General features: G+C 44.8%; 1 long non-coding RNA gene across 1 annotated transcript; it reads left to right on the plus strand.

The window, feature by feature from the left end:
* Window positions 1–9,903: 9,903 nt before the first annotated feature.
* On the plus strand, window positions 9,904–13,124 carry LOC143482846 (uncharacterized). Its single transcript, XR_013122304.1, has 3 exons — window positions 9,904–9,998; window positions 11,510–11,582; window positions 13,068–13,124. It is a non-coding gene; the product is annotated as an uncharacterized LOC143482846 (long non-coding RNA).
* Window positions 13,125–13,574: the final 450 nt, after the last annotated feature.

A 13,574-nucleotide genomic window follows, 5' to 3' on the forward strand; every position in this document is an offset into this window, starting at 1 on the left:
CAAATGCTTCTAACAAGTACGCGCTCATTCATGAATTACAGTACGCTGAGGATAAATGCCCGTTTGGTGGCTAAATCTGGCACTTTGTAGACCGGGTTCTCTCGTCTTCTTTCACAGTAAATTATCCTTTCATGCGATGATAGTGAAACGTGACTGCTTGTTCTCTGTTTGCTGACTCTGTTTTATACTGTGATCTTGATACGGAACAAAGTGGAGTCTGTTTGGGCCACGTTCCAGTGTGTTGGGCCAGCATGGCGCTGTTCTCACTTCAACAAAGGTATTCTCTTGGATCTGCCGGCTTTATGCTTCTCTTTACTTTTCGGAAGACGAGCCCTGTAGATGTGGGCTCACTTTCTCCATTGCTAACTGTGTCATTTTCCCAAACAAACAAATAATTAAAGCAACATCAGCAGCTTGACATGTGCCCAGGTGCTGACGTTCACAAAATGAGCCCAAACAACCCTGCATTTGTGAACACGGAACACTTGAAAGCACTCAGGAACAGGTTATAGAGAGATCTCAGGTCTGTGGAAAGGACAGACTGGTAGGTCAGACTAGCACCTGAATACTTCTTTAAGCACCTCAATAATTGCCTGCGGTGGACTCTGTTAATGAATTAAACAAAGTTCAGATGTTTGCTCCTGATGTGTGCTCTGTGAGCTGGTATTAGATGCTCTGTAGGGTTTTGCGTTGCTGGTCTTTGACACAGTTTTCTTGCCTCTTATTAAACATGATTTTAAAAGCACAGAAGCACAGTGCAAAATAGAACCGTTGCATTAATAGTTTGACATACTGTAAACGCCTGATTTGAGCTTTGCCACATTCGCTATTATTAAATCTATTTTTTTTTTCTTTGATTTCTTACTGATCATTAGTAGCAATGTGTAGTAGTTTCTGCCTGTCTAATGACTGCATGCAGGCATCACGATTGTTAACTCAAACATCCAGTGTTATTACCTCAGTCCTTTCCTGTTCAGCCTTGCAGGGATTATTCTGCAAAACCGAAGGCTGGAAAAGAATCTGCGTTTCTGCAGTAGAATATAATGGGGCACCGGCAGTAATGAGAGGTGTGTGGCAGCCTGTACCAACACATCAACTCAATGGCTGAAAAAAAAAAACGTATTAGCATGCTTCTCTCTCAAGTAATCCTTTAATCGTCCGCCATGGCATCATGAGGCATGGTCTCGGAGACAGAGAGAAATCCTATATGTAAAAAAGCATACAGACATTAAGATTTGCTCAAGTCAAACCAGCCAAGGGAGCTGTGAATAACAAAACAGCCAATCGGTTTGAACCACCAGAGAGAGAGAGAGAGTGTGTGTGTGTGTGTGTGTGTGTGTTTGTATGAGCGAGAGAGACAGAGATAGAGAGAGAGAGAGAGAGAGAGAGACAGAGCTACTCACCCCTTTACCCCTACCAAGATGGCTAAGCAGAGTGCATTTTTCTTTCATACCGCCTTTATCCTCCTTTTGTTCGACTCTGTCTCAGATGTGCTAGTTACCACAGAAATAGACCTTGGACGAGTCCCACAATGTCAAACGTATTTCATCCCGTCTGCATAAATTGCTCAGGGAATCAAACCGTGATGAGTCATACAACACGGGTATAGCTGGTGTGCAGTAATTTCCCAAGCTGCCTTTGATGACTACTTTTATGGCACAGAAGCTCCTGCTGGAAGATTCTCCACGCCCCTGTTCAACATGGCAGCCAGCATTAAAAATAATGAACTACATAATTGCCCATTTCATTATTGCCCTGTAGAAGTCACATGGTCTTTCTGTGTAGATTCAGGGGTAATTACTTTTAGGGACCAGTGTGTCCTTTCACAGATGTGGGTTGTGGCATACTGCAGGGCTCGTCTTTCTATTGGTTCATAGTCAAATGAAACAATGAACCCTGTACGTAAACCAATTAGCTCTCAGAAACAGGGGGCGTGGTTTTAGAGGTAAGTGTGCTCTGATGAAGCAGAGATGCTCAGTAGTGATGGTCTGCTGTTTAACTCAACAGGTGGAAGACCCCACTCAGAAAAAGCATCATCATGATGATGAAAGCATTGTGTTTTCTTCCATCTTCACTGTTGTATTTTATTATTTCTTTCCAGTAGTCTGAAAGAAGAATGTTTTCAGTAATAAAATGTAAACTGTTAGACGAATTTTTGAAATCGCCCATGTAACCCTGATTAATCTGCTACCTTACAACTGATGTAGATAATTGGAACATACTTGATCATGTTTTTCAGTATACCAAAATCTTTCAGTACACCAAAAAAAACCTCATTTAAAACCCTCTGAGCTCTTCGATTAAAGATCTATTTTGAATCTTCTGTTTATATGAAAGATTTTGAAGGAAACTGTGGTGTAAAAACTAAGATTGCACTGACATCAAACTCATAAATCAGGACCTGGGCCATGTCACAGTCAGCATTAGTGAAGATAAATGATATTTTACTATCATCTGATCAAGGTTACATATCTTTGCTTCTTCTGCTTTATGTGAATTCAGCATTTGACATTAAATATGCTCCTATCATACTAAATGGGCTAGAAAACTTGTTGGGGTCACAAGATAAGCCCTATCTTATCTATCTGAACAATATCAGTTTGTAAATGTTAACAGTGAAGAATTTAAGTAATGGTAAAACAAGGTGTTCTTCAGGGTTCTCCACTAGGGCCTCTGTTTTTTCCCTATATTTTCCACCCTAAACATAGTTGTGTATACCAGCTAATCCTAACTGTATACTTCAACTTAATAAGATTGCATACTATGTAAAAGATACAGTCAGACTTTCCTACTAAACCCAGACAAAACACAAGTCCTTCTTCTTGGCCCTAAAGTTGATGGAAACTAATGAATAATAAATGTTAAATCTTGATAGCCTTTCTACTGCACTGAATACACTGCACTGTAAAACATCTTGGTGTCAGAACATATCCTGAGCTGTCCTGTATTGCAGGAGCACATGCAATGCACATCCTTTTACCACTTCACGATACTGAGATGTTCCAGCCAGAGTAAAAATAAGCTTCATGTAGTCCAGAATGCCGTGGCTAGACTCCTTAAAGGAACCAGAACGTTTCACCACATTAGACTGATATTATTACATTACACCGGCCGCCTGTGAAATTTTGTAACTGAAATATAAATTTCTGAACAGCCTTTTTCCTTAAGTACCCAAGTTAAATAAGATCCTGTTTTTATCACATCTACTTTGATCACAAGGTCCTGGTTATCTGTTAGTACCTACAATCATGTTACAGCAGGGAGAAAAGCAGTTTCATACAACACTTTGGAATATAATCAAACATTCAGACACCATCTCACTTTTAAAGCGTAGATTGAGAACGCGCTCATTTAGCCAAGCTTTTGAGAAGTACGTTTGCTGTGTAGACGAACAGCATCGATCTTGGGCCTCGTGGACACTGAGATTAATGGTAAATGATATGTTGGAGATGTCGCTCTCACATGGTTTGGTTGACAGCTGAGCAGAGGGACGTTGATGTCTCAGGGAGCCCTCACGCCTGCGCTGCCTTCTGTCATCTCTCTCTCTCTCTCTCTCTCTCTCTCTCTCTCTCTCTCTCTCTCTCTCGGCCGCAGCAGAGGTTGCCGCGATCTCTGCTTCGCTCCGCTAACCCGATATGTTTGTCTGCTGCATTTCCAAACAGAGATAACTAGAAGAGTTCCTGTATGTCTCCTAGATGGACCAGTGTGACCACTGTGGATCTATTTTTTGGCACTGGTGCGCATAACGGAGTTGATGCTGGTTCCTGCAAACTAGTGAAACTATTAAGCTCTGACTTGCGTTTCCACCGGTTTGAGACCCCAATGATTACGTATGTGCATGTGGGCAGAAGTCAGAAGAGTTCGTTTAAGCTGCATGGACATATCGCAAGCAGTGAGTTTATTTCTTCCGCCACTGTAGATTCTGTACTGCTGTGTTCACTGCAGGTTTCCGCTTTTAGTCATAAATGGTGGTGAGGTGGATAAACAACTTTACGAGGGGATGATGGGTCCGGGCCCTTTGGACCCTTTCATCACAGCCATTGGTTCCAGGCCAGCGAGATCACTGGGCCAGAATGGCACCGATTTATCTGGCTGAGAATCTGTGATTTTGCATTGGAGAAGCGTAGAACCATTTGGGATTTTGGCTGCAGCACCCGTACCATACCAGTGCGAATGTGCTATCTGATTAATTTGAATATCTCTGCCTAATGATTGTTTATTTTGTGTTGTTCGATTGCCATCTGGTATCAACCAGAGGAGGATGAGGAACCCCCTTCTGAGCTTGGGTTCCTCTCAAGGTTTCTTCCTCGCAGGCATCCCAGGAGTTTATACAAATACATTTTAATTGAATCTAGTTGAATATTTATTCAACAGGCAAAGGTGCATAGAATTTACATTAAGTGTGAATACCGTTTTGTTTATTAATCATTCATAACTGTAAAAAGGAAACATAGACGCATACATGCAGAACAGATATTTTAATGCAGCTGGATGTCGTGTATTCACACATGCTTCCTGCAAACCTTCATTCAAAGTAACACACAGATAACTGCACAGTCAAACTGAGAGGCCTCTAATCTGACCAATGGATTATTGCCAGTGTTACATAAAGGATGTGTAAGGTGCACTGACTACCCTGCTTGCACAGTCTCATTTAACACGAACTTGTGTGCCAAATGCTGCTTCTTGTTTGCTTTCTTCTGTCATTTGTAACTTTAGTTTGTTTGAATGGAAGTGTTCCTTTAGATTTTAGCAGCTCTTAAAGTTTTAGTAGTTCGGTGAGATTAATGATACACGAGGCAGACGTCCTAAATTCGATGTGCTCTTGGTGAACACAGTCGTCTTATACAGCAGCACCAGAGCACAAGGACTCTTAAACTGGGTTAGATATGCCAGCTGGAAGCATGTGCCCATCAATAAAGTGAAGAGTTCTCCGTGGAAGGAGGGGGGAGGAACACGGCCCGGTCAGCCTCAGCGATACTCGGGCCAGTGGTGGACACCAACTGTATATCACATAAAATTTTACTGAACTAGTTCTAACCAAGGTCGTCCAAGGTTTTGACCTGAAAACTCTGTCTGCAGTGGCTATCATGATACTGTAGATATCATAGTCATTCTTGGGCCAGCCGTGAGTATTTTCTGTTCTAGCAGATCATGTTGGTATTCACAAAAACACGCATGGTATGAATGAGATGACTGAGCTTGACTAATTTTGCTATGACTGTTAAGCCATCTCCGCTAGCAAGTCAGCCACACTCATTATTCAGTTGGAATTATTTGGCCTCAACTACCAAAGCCTTATTCTGGGATCAGACTGCACAAATTCAATCCGGGAATAGCTGGTAAATGTCTTGCTCTGAGTCCAAATATGAGCGTTGGTAATGAGACATCTTGAGTAACAATCACAGAGCAGCATTGTGTCTAATTAGAGTGCCCACAACACCCCCAAGAACAGTCTCACGTGCTCCATTTGTTTTGTATTTCTCTGCCTAGATTTACAACTCCTACAATGTCTTGTGTGAAATTCATAATTGGTAAATTTCTTTACTCTCTTCCTGATGACCTATGACCTCACGCAAATGTGTTCCTGATTGGTCAGCATCAAACATGTAGTGTCCCATCCAAACATGTAGTCTCCCATCCAAGACTCACCAGAGTTCTCCTGGGACGCCGTCCGACGCCATCCGTGAGCTCGGCAGGAACTACGGTGTCCCCGCGGTAACTACGGTGTCCCCGCGGTAACTACGGTGTCCCCGCGGCGCGTGGGACGTACTCCGAGTGTCACGCCGGACAGCTGAGCACGTGCGTCCAGGTCCGGGTGACCGAGACAGGAGAAGGTGCCGGATCGCCAAGGCCCGTTCGGTGTAGTGCGACAATGGCGACCCTGAGCTGTAAGGAGACGTGTGGGAGTGAATGTGTGGCAGGCTGTTCTTTCTCCTCCTCCCCTCCCTCTGATTCCTGCCCCCCCCCCCTCCATTAAAGTCTTGCAAGTGATAATAGAGGAAGATGGTTAAAGTGTAGTTAGCCAGATTGCTCAGGCGATAATGGGATGTTGGAAGCTCCTTCTTATTAAGGCGGGCAAAGATGAGGGGAAGGTGATAATGGAAAGAAAATGCCTGGAAATATCAAGTCACGTGAGGAAAATAAACCAATTTGTGTCTTGGATCTATCGTGGATTAGATGTGCTGCTCTCCGCTGCCAGCAGCTTCTGAAACACTCAGATGAGGAAGTTCTAGTCTGTCCAGGGCAACAGTCATTCATCAGGCTGCCAGAGGTATGCAGCATCAAATGTGTGTGGGTACGCGTGTGTGTGTGTGTGTGTGTGTGTGTGTGTGTGTGTGCACCCCTATCCTGTGCCTCCAGGCATTGCTCAAGGCCAGTTCATAGATCTGACACCACCTGCACCTACTGTAGATGATGCCTGGTGGTGGTGGGGGGGGGGGGTCACAGCTCCACGTGGAGACGTTAATCCAGCGTCCTCGTTCATGTCCTCGCCGCTGTCGTGAGAACCTCTGCCTGGCTGCATCTGTCTCGGTCGCTCGGAGAACTTCCTCCACACGACTCATGGTGAGGCTCTCCACGGTGTCTTCAGCTGTCCTGTGACATCAGACACGCAGCAGCTGAAAAGGTGACGCTGGTTGGCTTCACACACCACCAGGAGGCGGGGCCTATCTGACAGGCTGACCAATCACATCATTACAACAACAGATTGTTCTTTGCGAACTGATAATGACTGAGTATCTTTAACCATCATTTTAGAGGGAGTTTAGGGAACCAATGAATGTTCCTTTGGGTCCGAGTTAGTTGGTTATGGGTTTCAAAACCAACAAGGCATGTTTGTTCAGTCACATTCAGTTCAGGAACCTTCGCAAATCTCAGATTATGCCTGTGTAGAGTGGGTTTAATGAAGCAAGGCGTAATTATGTTATCAGCGAGTATCAGAAATCTCAACAAATGTAATTATACTGCCTTCATATAAGCTTCCTTAATACATCTAATGATTCACAAATATTTACTCTTCATTAATCATACGTAGTGAATTAGTCAAAATAACAGTTAAAAAAAAGTAAAAACTGCAAGGTAAATCATTTTTGTCTTAGTCATTTTATTAATGTCTACCGCTCTGCAGCCGTCTGTTCAAAGATATTCTCAGCTGTAGCTGTCTCACGCAATTATGCCTGTACAGTAAAGGAAACACATGTACTGCTGTGATACCATTACTGAAGACCCGACTTCTAATATAATAACTGTAGATATAGGAAGTACAGCAGACCAACCGAACCTCAGCTTTCTCTCTCTCTCTCTCTCTCTCCCTCACTCTCTCCCTCTCTCTCTCACCCTCGTATGTGGATGGTGGGTTCACATGATCACACTGCTAGTACCTGCTGTTTTCATATGTGACTGCAGTCGCAGAGTTCGATCGCAACCCACGCAAGACACATGATCCATTACATACAGCGGGGCGGAAGAATTCTGTCCCTCCCCTGATGTCCTGTCTCCTGTAAACAGCGGTAAATGAACAGAAGCTGATGTTTTATGCAGGTACATAAACATTATAGAGGAGCTGTGGCTGGAATATTTGGACTATGTTTTGAATAGATTCTGGATCGGCTTTTAATTTTAGGCAGGAAGGTTTTTTTTTTTCTTCATTTGCTTTGCTTAAAAAGACCTAACACTAGAGCTCTCAAATGAGGCACCTACCTCTGTGCTGTATCCACTGGCAGAACAAAGTTCTGGATGACTCTAACTACCCGAGCCGGATAAAAGCGCAAATGTAGCGTGTGACGGATGTTCTACCCAGCCAGGAATATTCTACCCAGCTAAGCCCAGCAGCGGTGCTGAATTAACAATGAGTTAAGCAGGTGCTCGTGTGCTGTGTTTCCCAGACTCCCCTGCGTTCCCTCTTCCGTACGTGTGAAGGCATCTGCAGGTTCCTCTGGTCTCTCTCTTCTGCTGCACTGGCGGCTTATGAGAACGACAGTGAGAGGATAGAAGTGCTGGGTGATGAGGGAGAAAGTTGTGTTTGTCTCCTGGAAGACGCAGCAGACGTAGCAGATTGTGTGTGTGTGTGTGTGTGTGTGTGTGTGTCTGTAGTGACTCCCTCTTTACAGCCAGGGGAACTCCACAATACACACTCCCACAAACGCAGCCGCCAAGCTGATGACGTCTGGGCTGTGTGTGTCGTGGTCAATTTTCTTGTTGTGGATGTGCTGTTTTCTCTCTCTCTCTCTCTCTCTCTCTCTCTCTCCACCTCTCTGTCATGTATAGGTGCTTGTTTGGGGCCTGTCTTGCACAGATGGCACAATATCCCCACTCACTGTAGATGTGAAGTCTCTCGGGCCCTTCCGTGTGTCCACCGGGGGCCTCCCCACTGGAGCAGTGATCAGCAGTCTAGAACCCTTACGCCAGGATCCAGCTCTGTGGCCCCCATTTCCCATTGTGGCCTCTTGCCCCGTAAGATCTTCACCACATCCTCCCCAGGAAGGACAAAGACGTTCCTCCCCACCTCCCCTGGGCCTGGTGGAGCGGAGAGCACGAGGGGTCATGTGGCAGAGTCAGACCATTAGCTCTGGCCTTCAAACGTTCGAGAGCGAACAGACTTTAGCCAACGCAGAAGATGAGTATGGACGCCATTTTAGCTCCTACACCGGTAGGGCTGTCAGGTGAGAGAGAGCAGGTCTAAACGCTCATGTTTAAATTGGAAGGAAATAGTGCCGTTCAGGTTCACTGGATCAAATGCAATACCATTTATTTCCTTCATTTTATTTATTTCTTTACTGTTTAACAAGATGTCACACACAACCTTTTGGCAACTTGTATACACTGACCAACCAGTTTAAAGATCTCGTTGGAGTTTACCATGTGATGCGTTTCGAAACAGACAGGTTTTCCAGTGTAATGAATTTACTGGCGTCGTTTATACTTGCACGTAACGAATGAAGCATCTATATATGACAGGGTTTCAAGCTGATTGCCTCGCCTGCCCGTTTCAAATTAGCATGACCTACACTGAAGAGGAGATACGACAAGCAGTCTGAGTCTCCACTGTGATACGTGCCAGCGACGGTGCCAATGTAATTGACAGTAATTATGTCGAGGACAGAAATGTCAGTGGCTTCGGGTCAAAAAAATGGATCAGGTATTCTGCTTTTGCTGAACAGTATAAATTTCGGCGTGATGAGTCAAAACACATTTTCACAGGTCTATGTAAAAATATTTCTTTTTCTGAGTAATAATGTCGTGATTGTTCGGTGTACAAGCAATTTTTACCACTCGGATTTTCCGAATATAATCTGATCTGTGTTAATCCATTTGATTCCAGCGACGGGAATTCTAGACGCTTTATCACGACGTGAAATGAAGACAGACTGGCCTTGAATTCCAAACTTAGCCAACGTTATCTTTACTTTGTAACGAAATAAAATGTGCAATCAATTCCCCAGAAACCTTTAGTAGGCCTGTCAGGTTTTTAAAACTCTTTTTAGCGCAATGCCCTCAGGCAGAATGAGCTAAATCGGTTGAGAAGCGCAGTAAATTAAAGCTTTTAGTCAAATGAGATGTTCCGTTTTGAAAAGTGGCATAATGAAAAAATGGATTCTCGTTCCCTCCTGCGTCTGAAGGCAGACAGACCTAATGGAGTATGTATGTGATACAGTAGCTGCAGCCAAAATTCTTCCTTTCCTGGTCCTGTTATTTAAGCTACGTATGAGAAGAGTCAAGCAGGTTAACAGATTAACCATTGACTGTTTAATTTTCCGAACAATATTAATCTAAAGCACGTCATTTTCTCACTGGGCCTTTTGTGCGTGTGCGTACGGATGTAGTCCGCTGTGCGCGCACCTCGCGGTTCCAGCGCGCAACGCGCAGCGCACAGCGCACGACGCGCGTGGATGTCGTGAGCCGTGTTCACGTGTATCTGACCCAGTAATCCCCGAACCGCCGATTCCGTCTGAACTCCCCGTGAGCTTCGGGAAATGCCAGTCGCTCTAGTCCATCTAGTGAGTAATATCACTGCATCTCGCTGTCATTCACTCCGACTCCAGTGCGCACGTTGGTTCACCCGAGCACGTGTGGAGATCCAGAGGTCGTCCGTGCTAACGCGCGTGATTAATGTGCAGCTATTTTGCTTGGCTACTTTCAGTTCCGATGGTGAACGTAGTTAACCCGTTTCACTCCCGCCGATGGGTCCAGAGGCTCATTCTGCTCTGTAACTAAAAACCTTTTATTTAAATTTCATTGTAATCGCTAAATAATTGAAAGCAGATACTACATAATTCATTAATATTAACATGGACGTAGTTTTGATTTCATAAGTGGGGGGGACACAACCTGGGGTGGCGAACTGTTGAGCGGGGGGGGGGGGGGGGGGGGGGGGGGGGGTTGAATGAAAATTGTTGAGCGCTGTGAACAAAAATTGTTGAGCGGGGGGGGGGGGGGGGGGGGGGGGGGGGCTCGGAGCTGCATGATCCTAGTGCTAGATTTGTCGCTATTTGGATATTGTTTTTTTAACCGTTAAAAAGTGGGGGGGACATGACTTCGTCGCTACTTAAATATTTGGTTTTAACTGTAAAAACTGGGGGGGACCAAAACCGGCTTTTGAAAAAGTGGGGGGGACATGTCCCCCCCGTCCCCCCCCAAAACTACGTCCGTGAATATTAATAAGGTTACAATAGGACTGGATCCTTAGTGGTTAAACTAATCAAGTTCCGCGAGCCCGGAGCAGGAGTGTGGTGTGTGAGATAATCAGGTCACAACTGTTGTCTTTTTGCCCTTTGTATTTCAATTCATTTTAGGCACTTTTTCCACAGTAGACGCTGTCACAGTGTAGATTTACAGAAACCTGGGTCCCAGCTCCCTAATGAGACTCCTAATGAGGACGACACGGGTGGTAGTGGAAATGAAAAATGTCACGCAGATGGCGTGAGGAATACTGAGGCCAGCCCGTCCTCCGTGAGAGCAAACTGACATAAACAAGATTAAAACAGAGAAACCATCACGGTGGAAAGATTTTTCAGACAAGCCCGCAGACAATCTTAAGAGCCAATTAGAGTTAAAGAGAGCATAACTGACGTCTAGACAAACTAGTGATATAAAAGCATGTTTGAGAAATTCAGTACAAGTACATGACTGAAAGGTCAATAAACAGGCGTGGAGTTTATGAGATGGCTGTCGGTTTATGGGGTAGTTAGAGATAATGACAGAAGTCATGAAGGACTATTGATTAAAATCTCTCAAGCATCTTGGCACGAGCACCAAACAAACACGAGCATACACAAAATAAACATAAATGACTTCGTACGTGCGGATTAAGAACACAACACTGTTGAAAGTGTTTACGATAGTGCAGAGTTCTGTATAACCACCCTGCACATTGCTTTAATAAAGTGAGATTTCTGCATGACAGCTGAGCTGTTCACTGTGGGTACGCTCCCCCAGTGGAGGGGGATGACTGAGATTAACCAAATAGCCAACGACTGCATGACTGTAACCTGCCATGTCTCCACCGCAGGAAGTGCGGCCCGGGACGGCGGGTTTGTGTCAGAAGGACGGACGTGGGTGAGCACCTGCGCTTTGATGTGGAGGTACGGACGTCCTGACGCTTGCGTTGCTGCAGGCCCCGGTGTATTTCCCGTTCTCTGGGGAGAGAGGGGAGAGGCATTACTCCACCGCCTGACAGGAGATAAAGTAGGCAAGGGGGGGGGGGGGGGGGGGGTGGGTGGAGGGGTAAAGGCGAGGCGGATCAAAGAGGATCTAACATCAGTCCACATGGACACCGCGCGGCACAGACACTGCCGAGCTGAAAACGGCACTTCCTGTAGCCACTGACCCATTGCAAACAGCCCCTTAAAGCTGGTGTCACTGGGGTTTCGTGATGGATTTGTCAGACACAGGGCGACTACCCACAGGTACAAACGGGCCTGCTGCTTTGTTAGAATCCCTGAACATGTGGCAAACATTATTAATTACCTCTTTAATTTGGATACCCAAGCATGACCTATCGGTGATGACTCGCACGCTGAGAGCGGGTATGTGAACAGACTCTGAGCTCATCTCCCCAGTTCTCCCTCCTTTTTTCAATTAAATTGTTAAGGTTTGCATGTAGTTTATTGTCAGCACTGGGCTCGATGCTGTTTTACGCCCGGGAAGGAGTTTTTCCATAGACACGCCTTGATTGCTGCTGTCGAGTGATGGATGACACCAGAGAGGCGAGGGAAACTGATGCATTGCTGGAGCCTGTAGGTGCTGGCAGGGGCACGGGGGAGTTTATCGCAGCGCGCAGCGCTATATGAAATCACAGCAAATGCAATGAAAGGAACGTTTCACACACTGTAGCACGAGAGAAGTGCGCAGGGCCGGGCTGTTCTTGCATACTGCACAGAAAAGAAAATGAAAGGGTCGCCGTGTAATAGAAACGGGGGGGACGAGAAGGGGGAGACTGTCAGCGGTGATATTTTTTTTTTTAAACACTTTGAAGAAAATGCACAAGCCCGTCTGTGATCTTTGAAATAATGGAGCACATTTCTTTAAGCAGAGTTGTGGCAATGCATTGAAACTGCTGGTATTGGAATGACAGCCAGAGGGTTTTGATGTCATTTTTAATATAACTTCGTTTGGGGATTTTTCAGGTTTATAAATGAGAAAAAGGAAACTTACTGCAACCAAAAAAAAGCACTGAAAAAGATATTAATTAAAGCTGCTTTAGAGACCTTACTGTATTCTGTAGGCACTGTAGGCTATGATCCTGTTTGTAATGTTTGTTGTTTGTTGTTTGTTTTCATCTCCTCATGTACACACACACACACACACACACACACACACACACACACACACACACACACACACACACATCAGCGGGGGGCAAATATCACAGTGGCTCTGGACACCAATCAACAGAGACTTCAACGAAAAAATTGGCAACAGAATCGATTAGCCACGGAAACCTGAACATTAACGGAGCTATTAATTGATATATTAAATACATTGTACGTAATATAATATACTGTGTTTTACCTCTTGTTGAGAGGTAAAATGAAAGGCAATAATTTTCTCCAAACTCCGCCCAGCAGCGATTCAGACGACTGCGCCGTTTCTCGTGTTTGCCGCTGGAAGACTGCGGTGCAGAGGTAATTAACAGCTTTGTAAACATCCTTTGTAAATGACGAAGTTTGCTTTGTGCTACATACCAGCCTGTATGAAAGACAAACTGGTTTGTTTTTCATGAGAATCCAGCTGGTCAGCTTTAGTACTTCTCGTCGTGCTCTTCATTGTGGCTGTTGAGAACATTTCACTTCATGTCTGGAAGAGCACTTGAACTCTGTTCAACAAATGAACATTATATTGCAGTAACCGACAGTGATAGGTGGTTATAAGAAGAATAATTTGTTTGGTTTGCTTAGAAGATCTTTTAAATATTCAGTGTTTGTTGTTCTGGCCCAAAGTCAGTTATTACGTAGGCACTCGTCTTCAGTCATCCACAACAGTGTGATTTAATTTATTCCAAATAAACTGATATTTCAGATATTGGACAGCCTCTGAAACGCTGGTCTAAAACCCCCTCAATCTTCAGCATAAGC

This window comes from Brachyhypopomus gauderio, chromosome 19 (assembly GCF_052324685.1).
Source record: "Brachyhypopomus gauderio isolate BG-103 chromosome 19, BGAUD_0.2, whole genome shotgun sequence".
NCBI lineage: Eukaryota > Metazoa > Chordata > Actinopteri > Gymnotiformes > Hypopomidae > Brachyhypopomus > Brachyhypopomus gauderio.